The 16,930-nt window shown below is 30.6% G+C and overlaps 1 pseudogene; it reads left to right on the top strand.

Moving 5' to 3' along the window:
• Positions 1 to 11,796: 11,796 nt before the first annotated feature.
• LOC125812398 (homeobox-leucine zipper protein ANTHOCYANINLESS 2-like) lies at positions 11,797 to 16,218 on the top strand (annotated as a pseudogene).
• Positions 16,219 to 16,930: the final 712 nt, after the last annotated feature.

Below are 16,930 nucleotides of genomic sequence, written 5' to 3'. Positions count from 1 at the left end.
TTTCGTTGTTCCATTACTCCCGTTATGTAGTAATGATATGGTTTATTTCTTCTTCTATTGATTTTTGTGGAGTTTTATCTATTCTTCTTGAGGTACTCATTTTTTATGATATTTGGGGTATTTCATAGTTTATTCTTTTTGATGTACTTAGTCTTTCTTTTACTATTTCTAAATCTTCTTCTATATCAATCTCATTATAACTATAATCATTATTATCTATGACTGTAACTATCCTTTCAAAAGGATCTTCTATTTTTATTTTTTTATTTTATTTTTTGCTGTTATTTTATGTTTTGTTGTTAAAACATATAAGTTTTTACATCTAGCTGTAAATATTTTACTTCCTGGGGCTAGTTCTATCCCTGACATTTTCCAATATAATACTAGTGATTTATCTATGTTTCTGTCATTTATTGCTACTGAGTAGTTAGCACTTATTATAAATTTAAATTTTTGGTATATGAGGTTACCTTTTACTGCACTTATTATACTTTTTTCTATGGGTTGTATAATTCTATCATCCGCTAAGTATATTTCTATGGGTGTATCTATTCCTTCTCTAAAACATGCTTTTATTAGTATTTTGTTCCTCCTAAATGTACATATTTAATTGGATTTTTAGCCTTAATATCTTGTATTTCTTTATTTATTATTCGTTTGTTTATTATTGGTATTTTAGCCTTTCCTTTGGTGTATTTGCAATCTATGATATGTTCTCTTTGACTTACTACATAATATTCTTCTTTTTGTCGTTTAAACCAGTTTCTTATTGTTGGTATTTCGAATATTTTTTCTACGCTTAGGTCTAATTCTTTTCCTTTTATTTGTTCAAATATATTATTATCAAATATTATTTTTTGTTCTGCCGATTCTTCATCTTGATATTTTTCTTTAGTTATTATTTGTATATCTGTTTCAGTCATTTATATAGTGTTCATTATCTGATTCTATTACTGAATTATTTTCCATTTGTCTGTTTCATTTTCTGATAATTCATATATGCTATCTTCACTTTCTAATTCATAATCTACGTATTCTATTTGTGTATATTTTTCATTGTCTATTATTATTTCTGATATTTGTTTTTTCTTTGGATTTTTAGGTAATTTACAATCTCTAGCTATATGTCCTAATTTTCCACAATTATAACAAGTACATTCGTTAGTTTTCTTTTTGGTCTATATGGCTTTTGGTTTTGTAGTTTTTTACATAGTATCTTCTTCTTGGTTTTTTATATTTATATTTTGATCTATATTTTTTGTTATATCTCTTTTTATAGTATTTGTCCGTACAACCAAATTGGGGTGCCGTTTTATTTTTGCAACATGCTAAGTTTTTTACTAGTATTTTTTCCATTTTTATTTCTTCTTTATGTTTTTCACATAGTTCTATAAACCATCGTTGTAAGAATTTTATTCTAGCTCCTAAGGTATCTGTTAATCCTGCTTCATTCCAACTTTTTATTACTTTTGAATTAAAAGGTTCTGGTAATTTTGTAAAATATAATTTTCTTATTTCCTTACTTTCTTATGTGCTATATGTTCCTTTATAATAATATTCTCTAAATGCACATGTATATTCATCTATATAACACATATTACATATTGCTAATTTTGTCATTAGATTCCGATTTATGATTTTTTCTTTATTTTGTTCTTCTACTTCTGTTGTCATACTACTAAATTCATTTCTTATAGCTACTTCGTACTTATATAATATTTCCATAGTTGTAGTAGCTAATTCACCATTAGATTTTTTATTACTTCTTAGAGTTTTTAAACTTTCATCTGATAAATTTTGTAGCCATAATTTTACTGTTCCTATAAGTGTTCTTTCTATATATCCTGTGTTTCTGTCATTCCTATTTTGTTATCTATTAATTGTTTTGATATATATCCCATCCATAATTGGATTGTTTTATTTATATCTGCTACACAGTCTAAATCTAAAAAATCATGTTGTTCAGTTATTGGTTTAGGTGTCCATTTTTTATTCAATCTTTTATCCCATATAGTTTTTTCTTTATCATATTGTCATAGTTTGTATTATAATATTTTAATTTTTTGGGTTATTCCTGATGTATTAGGTTTTTCATCCATGTCTACGTCTCCTGTATTTACTTCTAAATTCTTTGTATTATCTATATTTTTAAAAGTTTGTATATGTTTCGCTTGTTTCTGAATGTTGTTCATCTAGATCATCGTCATTTATTTCATCAATTCTTATTTCAAGTAGATTATCTTGGTTATTTTCTTCTTTTCTTCTAATTCATCTTCTAATTGCAATTTTTCTTTAAATTTATTATCTCATTTGCTAATTTTGTTTTTTGTTCTTTTTCTTTTTGTTTCATTTCATACATTTCTTTTAACATTGCCAGCTCTTTTTCTAGTTCTATTATTTTAGTATTTTTTACTTCTTCTAATTGTTGTACTTCCTTTTTTGCTTGTTGTTTTATTTTTTCAATTTCCGTTTTTCTATCTATTTCTTCATTTTCTTTTGTTATTCTTATCATAGCAGTTAAACTATCTTCTAGTTTTACCGTTTCTTTTTCTAACATTAAATTTATATTGTCACCTATTTTTTTGTATCTTCTTCCTAGATTAGAAAATATTATCTTTATTTTTAATCCGTCATAGTTTTCATATATTTTTTCGTCTATGACATATTCTTCCTTATTCATTTATAGATTGTGTTGAAGTTTATATTCTAAACTTTCTATCTGTATCTGTAGTATAAAATAGTTTTCCTTTGTGCTACTATAGATTTTTACAAGTTCCTGCGAATATATTACTGTTAAGTCTACTTTGCCTATGTGTTAATTCTTGTCTTTTCGCTATAATTATTTCAGTATGTTTTTGTCTATATTCGTTATTCTCGTTATTCATTGTATTTTTAAATATTGAATATATTTATATTCTATTTTAGATATATTATCTACTAATTGATCTAATTTTTCGTTATCAGTTTTTGTGATATTGAGTTGCTTGTATTATGGATATAATTTGTTTAATTTTCTTCTTATTTTTCTTAACTTTCTACTAGTATGTTTCTTCTTATATTTCTTTTCATCCATGACTCTGATTCAATTAGGTGAGAATATCCATTCAACCTAAGAATCCTTTATGTGTGATAAAACCTTACACATCATGGTTGTAAGTGTTTTATGAGAATATTTCAACAACACAACCACAACAACAACAATAACAACATTGGCACTTTACTCTCAAAGCACCCTTAAAGAATTAACATAGGTTTCATAAGATTATGCATAACCACATACTTTGCCCTTTCAAGGTTCAAAGCTACTTTCAATCACCAAATCTATAATTCTAGCATTAGATAGGGATTTTATCATAATTTCATGTAATTCTATTACTTCATGCTTTAGATTATAAAAATCATATTTCATAATCAACAACCCAACTCTATCATATCACAATTTGGAAAACATCGGGGTTTGCATGGCTCATTAGGGAAACATCATGAAGGCATTGTATATCGTCAATTCATGCATATTTAGACATAATTAAATCATTAAGATCAATAATCAAAAGAACCCATGATATTTGAGGAAAACCCTAGCTAATTGGGGAATTCTACCATTTGAAATAAACGAATTTGGGGACTCCATGGGTGGAAGGAACTCATGGATGAAAGCTACCATACCTCAAGTCCAATTTTCTATCTTCAATGGAGAATTTTGATCCTTAGCGTCAAGCCTTAGTTGAATCTTCTTCTTCTTCAAGTTCTAGAGAGAATATTTAAGAGGAGTTGATTTTTTTTTTTTAGATTTTGGAAGAATGAATTTAAGGGTAACAAGGCTTATATAGGGGTATAGGAATTAATTAATTAGGAAAAGAGTCAACTGCCCCTGAAATAATAGCTGACAGTAGTGACCAACAGACCCTAGTAGATGGACCGTGGTCTGACCCACGGCATGTCCTAGGGGACCCTGGTTTTGGGGTCAAAGACTTGATCTTTGGGGTCTCGAACAACGTACCTCCAACCACGGACCATGGTCTAACAAATGGTTTTTTTGTTAGGTCGTGGTCCTGGACTCTCAGAACCCACTTGGGCAGGCCAACCACGGACCACACCTACGGTCCGTGGTCAAATCCATGGGGCGTGGGTGACACCTCCCCATGAAATTTTGAAATTTGATACGCTCAAATTACACCTCCTTTCAGAAGCATAAGCGATCGTTATCAAGTAAAGAACCCAACTTGTAGGTTGAGATCGATCCCACGAGGAAAATGGTTTAGACTTTACTTTTAACCAACAATTATATTCAATTAGTCAAATTATTTCCAAAAGCAGGTAATAAAAAGGGGGGTTGTGCTTGTGTGAAATAAATAGTAAGAACTTAATAAGTAATCAATAATTAAACTCAACTTTGGTTGTTATCAAGATAAGAGAAATAACTAGGGTACACGTGTTCCCTATAATCTCATAACGCAGTAATCCTAGTAATAGCAATCCTTTTCTAGTGTATTACATGCAAAGTGATAAGTTAGGTATCTCTAAATCCTTGGTCCGGCATCTAGAGAATTTCACCCCGCACCTTGGTCCGGCTACGTGTGTATAATTTACTAACCCTTACCTTTACCTCATAGCTTCCTGAGGATTAGATGTGCACATCAACACACCCATCAACAAGAGTCTACTCCACATTTCCTCTTGTACGGGGTAACCTGGCCTCTAATACTAATTTGTCACGACCCAACCCACTTGGCTATGCGGGAACCTACCCTAACAACTAAGTAGGAAAACGCTCATATTCCAATAGTTAAAATCATGCGGAAAATTTAGGAAAAACTAAAATAGAAAGAATTTCATATAATACTTTTTATAAAAACAAAAGTTTAAAACGATACAAGGTTAAGACTTGTAAAGTAATTAATACCCCAAAGATCTAGTTTAAACAGGTACAAGAGCTACTAAGAGTAAAACATGATATAATAAATAAAAGACACAGCTCCCACTATGCAGAAGGAAAAGTAGAAGCTGCGGGAGAATTTCTTCGTTTTCATCTAATGAAACCTCAACAACCTGCATCCAGTCTATGCCAAAAAGGCATAGCAAGAATAGTATCAGTACAAAACCACATGTACTTCTAGGCATCATCGGTCAACCTGACGCCCACCACATAATATAAGAATCAACTAGCAAGCACATGCAATAAAACCTCTCGCGCATCCACCTTTATACTCTCTCAATTACGTCAGAATTACGTTAGCACCCTTACTACTACACCTGACCCATCGACCCACCTTACTAGATTCTTAGTCATGAACTAACCATTCTAACTCGTAGAAGAGTCCACAATTACAACTACACAAATTCCCCTGAATGAACCTCCACACACGACATACCCTTTCCTTCTCTCCATCTTACCCAGTTCTTGCCTCATGACATATCCTATCAAGGCTTCCCCATTACTAACCACAAATTCCTCACTTCCATGGTGGAATCTACCTACGTATTTTTATCATGTAAACTACCCCCACTTCTTACCCCTTGCCACACATAGACAACCTTTTCTTTCACACATTAGCAACTCTTGAACCCTTAGTCCGCCCCAGCTCGTTCAACAAAATGATGCATAACAAGTTAAATCAACATAGTAGAACAACAGAATATAGGTCATCACCTTCTTTTAATCAATCCGGGAAACCAATATCAATATCACTTATGAAAACATCATTCAACTTCACAATTTAAAGATTTACAGTTATAACAAGTCATTGGTTCTCTCATGTAACCCAAACCAAAATTGTTAGCATATCGGAATGTGGTACCCAATCCAATGTTATGCCAGAACATAGTAACCGATCCAATGTTTATGACAAAACGTGGCAACCGATCCATAATTATGTCAAAACGTGGAAATCGATTCGGTTAGGGTGTCAAAACGCAACCCGATCAATTCAACAAGCCACAAACACAGTCACAAGTATATTCTCAAATTTATACAATCAAGACATGATTTATGGCATACCTCATTCAATTATTCTCATATACGATTAGTGTGATTCATAATGCAACAATCCCATACATACACTCACTATAAGGAAGCAAGAACAATCACATATCACACGATCATTAAATCACGACCATCACAAAGAAGTGTTCATTCACATATATCTCTTAAACAATAACTTGACCATACTTAGCTCTAGTTCATCATCTAAGACTTCTTGATATGATTCAATCATCTTACGTTCGGTGCACCAAGACCTACGCATAAATCCTACCATTGATTATCACTATACTACGGAGTGGGCAAAGATTAATAATTACACAATCAATAAATCCTAGCCTACCCGGGAGCCAAATGACTTTATGGAATTTTGGTTTCAATTCTTGTTTCTAGAATTCGCGACGGTGATCTTGACTGGAAATCTGCAATCCATCAATCTCTTTATGCTAGAAATCTCTCTCTCCTTATTTCCCAAGCTTAGAGTAGCTTTTGGAGGGTTTGTGGGGTGTTTTACATCTAAAATAGGTGTTTTATGAAGAAGGATAAAATAAGATTTTGCGGTATTTACATTTTGCCTTGCCTATCTCGCTCTGGCACCAACTTACCCCGTTGTGGTGCCACCGCCCTAGCGGCATCTCGCCCGCCCTAGCAGGACAGTAGCCCCACTGTTTTCTCGATGTTTCTCTTTTGCTAAATAACGATGGTTCGAGATGTTACATAGACTAACTTCACACACCTCAAACCATTCTATAGGAGATCTACACTTCCTACCATAAAGATCCTCAAATGGAGCCATATCAATACTCGAGTGATAATTGTTATTATACGCAAACTCAATTATCAGAAAAATGGTCATCCCAATACCTTTAAAATCTATCACACAAGCCTTCAACATGCCTTGCAAAGTCTGAATAGTACGCTCCGATGGCCCATCAGTTTGGAGGTGAAAAGTTGTGCTAAGCTAACTTTGGTACCAAGACCCTTTTGGAATGACTTCTAAAACTGTGAAGTAAATTGGGTACCTCGATCGGAAATTATGGACAAGGGTACTCCATGTAACCTTACCATCTCTCTCAAATACAACTTAGCATAATCTTCCGCCGAATAAGAAATCCTGACGGAAATGAAATGAGCAGATTTAGTCATCTGATCCACTACTACCCAAATCGAGTCATGTTGTCACCGAGTACGTGGCAAGCCTAATATAAAGTCCATATTCATATCTTCCCACTTCCAAGTAAGAATACTAATGTCTTGGGATAAACCTATCGGTCTCTGATGCTCAACCTTCACTTGTTGACAATTAGGACACTTAGCCACAAATCCCATAATATCCTTCTACATCCCATTCCACCAATAGATCTCCCACAAATCACGGTACATCTTGGTGGCTCTCGGGTGAATAGAATACTGAGAACTATGAGCTTGTGCCAAAATTCAAGTAATCAACATTTGGAACGCATAACCGACCTTGGTATCTAAGTACCCCATCTCTCCCTTTGGAGAAAGCCTCAATGGACTTTTTGAGTACCGCCTCATTCAATTCTACCAAAATTGGATCAAGATCTTTCTTAGCCTTCTCATCCATCACGAAAGACGATTCGGACCCATTATGAACCATAATACCACCCTTGGTGGAATTTACTAGTCGAACAGCTAATCGAGCCAACCTATGGACATCTCGGACTAACTCTTTCTTTGTATCGTCCACATGAGCAACACTACTCATTGATAGTCGAGTAAGAGCATCCGCTACCACATTTGCTTTACCAGGGTGATAAAGGACACTTGTGTCATAATCCTTCAATAGTTCTAGCAACCTTCTTTGACGAAGATTCAAGTCCTTTTGACTAAACACATATTGCATTTCATGGGTTTAATGTGACATAAATTAGGAACTAACCTATGATACACTTTATTTACTACAATATTAACATATTGACATTTTAATAATTATATATATATATTAATCATAAGAAAGATAACTATACAAAAATGGGCAAAAGCCCAAAAATAAGAATTTAAAAAAAAACTAAATAAAGACCCAACCCAAAAACACTAAAATGAAACGTAAAGAAAAACAAGAACTAAACACCAAACAATCAATTAAGAAACACCAAAGTCTCTTAAGCTCATTGTTCAACAGTGATTGTATCGGAGAAGAAAGGACTATGGTCGGCGGTGGGAGATAGTTGGATTGACAAATACTCAATGACACCCCTTTCCTTCAAGTTTAATTAACATTTCACCAAAGACACCTAAAATTCTCACATATTCCATGAAGTCCGAGTCAATAAAGACGTCTTCTAGCATTGAGAGATGAAAAGTTTCCGGGAACTATCCATTTATAGGTTCTAGTATTTCTTGTTGTCTAGGATTTGTTAGTCTGTTCCCTTATATCTACAATTTGATTGGTGATTTCCGTCAGCAGGCTAAGCCTCAGGAGCTAATACCACTGTTAAACATATACCACTAGTCAAGATTTCATTTTCATAAGCATAAACAGATGACAGCCCAACGGGCTGGTAATCAATTCACATGTAAGTCAAATCTTGACCAAATTGTAAAAAGGAATTGTTCATATTTAACCATTATATACATGAATTTCTCCTTTACGTGATTATCCATGTTTGTGTCCTTTTGTATTAGATGAGTGCTGTCTTTTGAACATGTTTATTGTATTATGTGTTTTGAAATCTCTTTGTTCGCATGTTTGGGATTTATTGTTTGTCCATATGTATTATTTGTTTTACCTTTTTGATAATTCCTCATATGAAGAAAAGGTAACTGTGCCTGCAAAATCAAAAACTAAATTAATGAAAAAATTTGCCATTAGGTTCCCTTCTCTAAAAGCATGCACCACAGTAACATACCTTGCTTTTATGAGTCTCTCTATGCACCTCTCCTCCAAAGTAATTCTCCACGGAATCTTTCAATTCTCATCAAGAACATTCTTCAGGATAAGTGAATAAGTTTTCATAACTACTGGAAGTAATTGCTTGGAAATGTAATATTGTAAACCTTCCTTCATTAAGGTTCAACAATTTAGCTTTAACAATATAAAATATGGCCTTTCATCTCTCACGTAGAAAGTTATGGAACTTTAGCTTTAGCTTCAAGGCTCTCTTTGGCCTATAAGTTTGGTCTAAAGAAAATATAAATGACGTGAACAAATATTCTCTTGTATAATCACCTAACATCTCCTCGGCGGTTGATACGAAACATGATAACTTGGCTCGTAAATCGTAAAATATTTTTTTAAAACATAAAAAAGTGACGGCGTGTTACAATTTAATATATAATATTATTTATTTATTTTTTAGAAAGGAGTAATATCCCATTATCAAAATCCACATAGATTATTTAAGCTTAGTTTGTTGATATAATTATTACCTTACCATTTCTATCAACATAGTGGACTCTTTTAAAAATAAAATAAAATTGTGTAGCTAAAAGGTTCATTTTATTTGTATATTAAAGTATAACTTACATAAATCTCATACATTTAGAGCTAATTACATTTTATTCCGGAAGTTTCCCCAATTATAAGAATCTCGGAATTTCATTGTTCTCAGATACATTTATTGGTTCTCTGATATATTATAAATGATACATTACTTAATAGGGGGATGCATCTAAGAGGGGATAGAGACTTATCTTATGGGGATTGAGATTTATCTGAGAGGAGATTTTTGTAATTTTTCAAAATGGTGCAGAATTTTAGAGATTGTGACATCTTAATTTGTGTATTTATGTAATTTTTCATATCTTAAATCTATACAGAATGAACCAAGTAAACCCAAATATATATATAAAATAACAAAAATAAAAACAGCATGTAGGCCCAGTCCAAAAGAGACGCCATCTTATATCTATCATCCCTAAGAAGTAGGGTTTTCCATTTTTAACTCCCAACCATCTCCCTCTATGCCACCGCTTGGAGCTAGTTGAACTCACCATCATATGGTAATATTAATTTTTTATTATTGATTTTATATCTTTATCAAATTGAAATCATTTTTTGAAACCATTTCACAATCAACAAGAAGTTCATATTTAACGTTTTAATAATAGAGAAATATAATGTACTTCACGTCCAAAAAAAATTGTATCATACTTGATATTAAGAATGATTAATCTTTTGTTTTTTCAATTTTTTGACCAATCATAAAAAGCATTTGAAATTAATAGAAATTTCTAAGTGGAAACATGCTAAAGGTATAAAACCTAATTATATCAAAATAAAAGTATCTTAATTATCATGTAGATGCTAAATTCTAGATCTAGATCTTCATCAAAATTATCATGCTACATTTTAAGACAAATATAGAACTGCGTCAAAATTATTGAGTTCTGCTAAACCCGTCTTAAGATGCTAGGTCTTCATCCTGGTGTTTGTAATACAAATAAAAAATCTAATAGTATCTCCATCCTGATTTTTTAATACAAATATAGAATCTAAATAATAATTACTTAATAATTTGACGTTAAAGTGGGCCAATTTTTTCCGGTCTATCAAAATTTAAGCTTTACTATGTATAACTATTACTAATATATTTTTTTATTACCATTCTAAAGTTACTTCAGTCAAGATAATTTTAACCCAATTTTTTAATACATTTATAGAATTTAAGTAAAAGTTACTGATAGTTTGACTTCTAAAATCAAATGAATCCTGGATAAAAATCTTGGTCATTATATTTTTTTCTAACTGAATATGAAACAATTCAAAGTGGGCCCATTTATTTCTAGTCTATCCAATACAAAGTTGTAGTATATATAGCTATTACTAATACATTTTTATCATCATTCTAAAGTTACTTGTTAATTTAAATAAAAATTACTAAATGTTTTGTTGAGATTGCCCTTCAATTTCTCCAAACACAACAAAAGAAGGATCCATATGGATCAGGAAATTTGTAAGTAAGCTATATATCGATTAAGTAATTAATTTACTATTTCTATTATTTTTCTAGTTCCTATTATACAAGTATTTATCTTTAGTTACCTGAATTTTCTATTTGTCTCAAACATCTCAAACATCAACATTTTGAAAGGTCTCAAAATCTTAAGTTGTTCAGGTAAAAAAGTTGTTTTTTAATTGTAGCATTTGAAATTTATCAAATTTAAGAGGTGGAGTGTCTTATTTTATTTTTTTTGTTGTACACAATTCTTTTATTACAATTTAGCAGTGTGAAAAAGTATAAAAGATTTAGTTTGGTAAAAATCATCATGGTAGTTTTCTCTAAAAAAATTATTTGAATTTATGACTTTGTTTTATGATTACAGATCCTTCAAAGTTACAGATGTAGTTTTTATGAGATTATTGGATTTTATATATAAATGAATTAATTAGAGATATATGAGGTTTAATGAGAATGTGTCTGATAAAATGTAAAAAGTGTGACATGAATTTAAGACTCGAGAATAAAAGAATCCTTTGATTTAATAACATATTATCATTTTCTAAGCTTATACAACGTGAAACTAATTAAAATATATAAGTCAATGAGATGGAATAGTCTATGTGTTCAATTCTTTCTGAAATCTAGTTCTTTATTAGTTTGTGACTTTGTGCTATCTAATATATTCTACAAAATTTAGGTACGTAGGTTTAACAAGATCAACGAATTATTTTATTTTAGTTTACCTTAATTAGAGATATTTGGGGTCTCTTTAGAATATCTAAAAAAACATTTAATTTTGATTTTTCATAACTTTTATAAATTTTAAAGGTGTATAAATATTGGTGTTTCTATGGTCACGTGTGAGATTCGATTGAATTGATACATCATAAATTAGTGCAGAAGTCAACAATGGAAGATCATACTGATACGACTGAGAGAAGAGAAAGTTTGGTTAATCTTATGATAAGCGGACCTAGAGAGGATAAAAAAGAGGACAACTTTGTTACTAACAATAGAGATGGTGGTGCATCTAGAGATGAATTGAATTCTCCACATGGTATTTCATCAAAGAGGCATAAATACAGTGTCAATCAAATTCAAGAGCTTGAAGCTTACATGTATCATTCCAAATTGCTTTACATATATTAATATGTTTATGTTGATTCAAATTTTATTCAATTTATTTTCCTTGTGGTATTAGTGTATACAAATAAAATTTACATCCCGACGAAAAAACAAGGCTAGAACTCGCAACAAAATTTTCTGTGGGCAAAAAAACAACTGCAATTTTGGTTCCAAAATAAAAGATCCATATTGAAGGTGATGGTCATATGCCATATTTTTCTTCATTCATGTTAATCTTGTTTAAATTTTTGTCTAATACTTATGAAAGTGAATAATGTTGTTTATTTAGACGCTATTGGAATGACATGATAATAGAATGTTGCAACAAGAAAATGAAAAACTTTGCATAGAGTATGCCGCAATGAAGAAAGTCATGAAAAATTCAATTTGTGATCCGTGTCGTAATAAAGATACTATAAGGAACAAAAATATTGATGAGAAGGAAATATTGAATAAGAATGCCCTCCTGAAAAATGAACTTATGAGGATTGTTATCCATGCGAACAAATTTTTGGGGCCTTCTACATTCTTAATTGAATAAGAATGCCCTCCTGAAAAATGAACTTATGAGGATTGTTATCCATGCGAACAAATTTTTGGGGCCTTCTACATTCTTAAAGGGATCATTAACTTCCATGATGGAATATTTTATGTTAGAATTACTTACGGGAAGAGATGAAACGAGTGATATAAATGTTGTGGACGATTTATCATTAAACAAAGTTGATATTGAAAAAATCTATCAAGTCATCTACCCACAAACCTAGTTAACAAAGATTTAACACTTGATAAATCAATGTTACTAAATCTCGCTTTGGATGCCTTGAATGAGTTGCTTAAGTTGGCAATGAGTGATGAACCTTTTTGGGTTAGAAGCTTGAATAGAGGTGGAGAAATATTAAATATAGAAGAGTATGCTAGATCTTTTATTCCAATTATTGGCATAAAACCTAGAGATTTCACAACATAAGCCACAAGCTCATTTGGTACAACGGCTTGCAACAGTCTGACATTGGTAGAGATGTTGATGAATAAGGTACGTTGGTTTTTCATCCCAAATTCCTTCTCGCGTAAATTCGTTAAGAACATTCAGTTTTTAACCACTTATACCCGCTATTTGATGTGAAAAATTATTGCTATATTTTTTTTGTTTTATGTTTAGTGTAATTCTTACTTTTAATATGTTTAACATATTTGTTTAATTAATGGTGTTTCAACTAACTGTTACATATTTTTTTTATCAATTAAGTTTAACTTTGAAGTCATAAACATAAGAATATGTTTACCTGTTATTTTCTATTTTTTTTATAATCATTGTCTTTTATAGATGCAGAGTCAATGGGTAGAGATGTTTCCATGCATTATTGGTAAAGTCAATACTTTTGATGTTATTTCTACTGGCATAGGTGAAACAAAGAGTGGTACTCTGTTATTGGTATTATTTCTTACTCAATATTTTGATGGAAATTACATATCTAATTTTTATATTGTTGTTTGCACTAATAGCTAGAAACTATTATTTTGCAGATTGAAACTGAATTACAAATTATTTCAAATGTGGTTCCTTTCCGTGAAATATAATTTCTACATTTTTTGTCAAAAACATGTTGAAGGTACTTGGATTATTGTGGATGTCTCTGTCGACACAATCAAAGAGGGTTCGAAACAATATAAAGTTGAGAAATGTCGAAGGCTCCCTTCTGGTTGAATTATTGACGATGTGCCTAATGGTTATTTTAAGGTAATTCAACTTAAATTGTTTTTCATTTGTGTCCCATGCAAGTCTTCATAATTTAAGTTTTTTTTATTGATTGGGTTGCTTGTTCATTCCATATTGAGGATTTACTAAAATTGATTCTCTTGACATTTGCTTCTAGATTTTGTTTTTGCTTGACAATTTCTTATATAGAGTTAGTTGAGTCCACTGAAAGTTCTATCTTTATTCTGAACTTTATGTTTGTATTTTATGTTTTAAAATTCTTTGGCAATTCATGAAATTACTATCATCGAATTCATAGGTATATATTTTGTGTTTTCATAATTAGTAAACTTTTAATTAGAAATGAGATCATTGAGAATATTCTATATCTTTTAGTTAAAAATTTATAATTAATGAATGAAGGTAAAACTTCTATATTATCATCATTAATATATAAGTGATATATTAGTGAGATTATAGTATTATCTAATTTCATAGCTATATATTTTGTGTTTTCATAATTAGTGAACTTTATTTAGAAATGAGATCATTGAGAATATTCTATATCTTTTAATTATAAATTTATAATCTATGAATGAAGGTGAAACTTCTATATTATCATCATTAACATATAAGCGATATATTCTTGAAATTATACTATTATCTAATTTCATAGCTATATATTTTGTGTTTTTATAATTAGTCTACTTTTAATTAGAAATGAGATTATTGAACATATTTTATATCTTTTAATCATAAATTTATAATCTATAAATGAAGGTAAAACTTCTATATTTTTCATGTTTGATATGTAAACTACATATTGAAGTAGTGAAGTATATTCCTCCCACCTCTATGACAGATGATTGTAATCCCAAACATTATAAATTTGGTTATATGTTCTATGCATTATTTTTTATGATCAACATATAGTTATTCTATTTTTATTACCTTATCTTCTTTATACTCTATTTTATTCAAAATGAAAAAGGTTGTTTTTCTTCTAGCATTCATAACTCCAATTATTTTGAAATTGTATGGAGTATATTATATCCTCTTTAAAAAGAATTATTTTAATGCTTGACCTTCTAACCTTATAATGAAGCTCTCATTGTTCAATTTTGTTTATGTCTGCTTTCAGGTTTATTCGAATTAATACATTTCGATACACAAATATGTTACTTTCTTTTGCAAAAAAATTGCTTACAATCTTCCTCTACATTTTGTGTACACTCCCTCCTATCATATTTATTTGAAACACCATCATGAATCTTTTGGTAGGATACATTCCTTGTGATTGAGTCCATGATTTAGTTGCTCAATTTTCTAAGTTGTCTCAAACAATGATTATTTTACTTTAAAGTTCATTTTTTTTAATTTTGTGGCTTAATATTGATATAATATTTTTAGGTTATTTGGATCGAGCATATGGAATATGATGAAATTTTTGTTCATCATTTGTATCGCCCTTTGGTCAGAGCTTGTGTAGGATTTGGCGCACAACGGTGGATGTCCTCTTTGCAAAGGCTATCTGAGTTCTTGAGAGTGATGACATCATTTGTCGATTCCATAGGTAATCGTGAATATTTTCTTATCGCACCAAGTCCTTAAACATTTGAATACCAATTAAAAATTTAATTTTGATAAATTATTATTTCGGGCTGTTGATTCATAGGGTGAGATAGGTATGGAAATATTGGCTCAACGCATGACTCAGAATTTTTGTGCAGAAATTTGTGCAACCTCTAACAAGTGGAAAACAATTCAAATAGAAAATAGAAAAGATGCAAATTTGATGATGAGGAAGAATAATAGTGACCCTGGTGAACCTATCGGTGTGGTTTTAAGAGCCACAAAGACAATTCAATTACCAATAAAACTACAATGTTTGTTTGAATTCTTCACTAATCAAAATATGAAGAGCCAATGGGATATCTTATCCTATAGTGGTCCCATGAAAAATATTATTCATATTACTAACGGTCAAAATCTTGAGAGTTGTGTCTCTCTATTATGTGCTAATGTGAGTAATCAATTATCACTTATTTTAGAAACATCACAGAGTTTGTTCTTTTATCTTATTGTTGATTTATTAATAAGATTTTCTTTAGATTTGAAAATGTATGGGGATGACATCATTGTTAATCAAAATAGCATGTTCAAGACACTTGCACGGATGCAACAGGTTCTCTTTTAGTCTATGTGATAGTTGATTCTTCAAAAATTAACACAGTGTTAAGGGGGGGGGGGGGGGGGGGGATCTTCTTGTGTGGAAATCTTGCCCAATGAAATTTCAATAGCTCCTGATTTATCTCAACATTATTCTGCAAATAATTACAACGGTGGAAATGATAATGAATTTTGTAGTGGATCATTGGTGACTATCAGGTTTCAAATATTGGTGGGCAATCTTTCCACAACAGATCCTCCAGAGAAGTCAATCATAGACGCAAATGACATCATCTCATACAATTCATAAGATCAAAACTGCTCTCAAATGCAAGTGATTCTTCTGGATGAATTGTTATCCATTTATCAGCCATTAATTCTTTTTAAATCTTGTTATTTTTTATTATTTTGATTCAAAGCAGAGGGATATTCAATATCAAACTTGTGTGTGAAACTACATAACAAATAAATAAGTAATGATTTGATATCAAATTAGTTTCTTTGGAGATTAAGAGCTAGATCTTGATTCCTATTTATTATGTTTTTTTTTCCTAATAATGAGATATTATTGAATCATTGTTCTTTTTTTGTCTAGAATCTTGAATAACATTACCATGTTTGTAATGTCAATAATAGTATATATGAAAGTATTGTATTATGCTATTTAGAGTTTATGTAGGAGGTATCTTTTTAATGATTTATTGCTTGTTTAATTATTATTTATCTTACTATGCATAGTCTTAATCTCAAGCTTACTTGATAATAAAATGAGTGAAATCAACAAAGGTATGAATCCCACATTAAGTGGTAAGTACTAACATTTGCAAGAGATGTCTTGAAAATTATAATAATTTTTAAGGTTGACATTGTGAATACTAAAATAATCAAAATGAATTGAAATTGTTGCAAAGGAAAACAATGCTCAGCCTAAAAAAAGTACATTAAGTAGTTGTTGGTGTAAAATATTCTTGTAATATAAAATGATTAAAACTAATGAATTTTAAGATGAAAAAAGATACTTTCCACTCAATCGACAAGTTTGGATCTATA

This window comes from Solanum verrucosum, unplaced genomic scaffold, assembly GCF_900185275.1.
Source record: "Solanum verrucosum unplaced genomic scaffold, falcon-dt-bn FXZP01000209.1, whole genome shotgun sequence".
In the NCBI taxonomy this organism is placed as follows: domain Eukaryota; kingdom Viridiplantae; phylum Streptophyta; class Magnoliopsida; order Solanales; family Solanaceae; genus Solanum; species Solanum verrucosum.
This window is presented reverse-complemented; position numbering and strand designations above follow the sequence as displayed.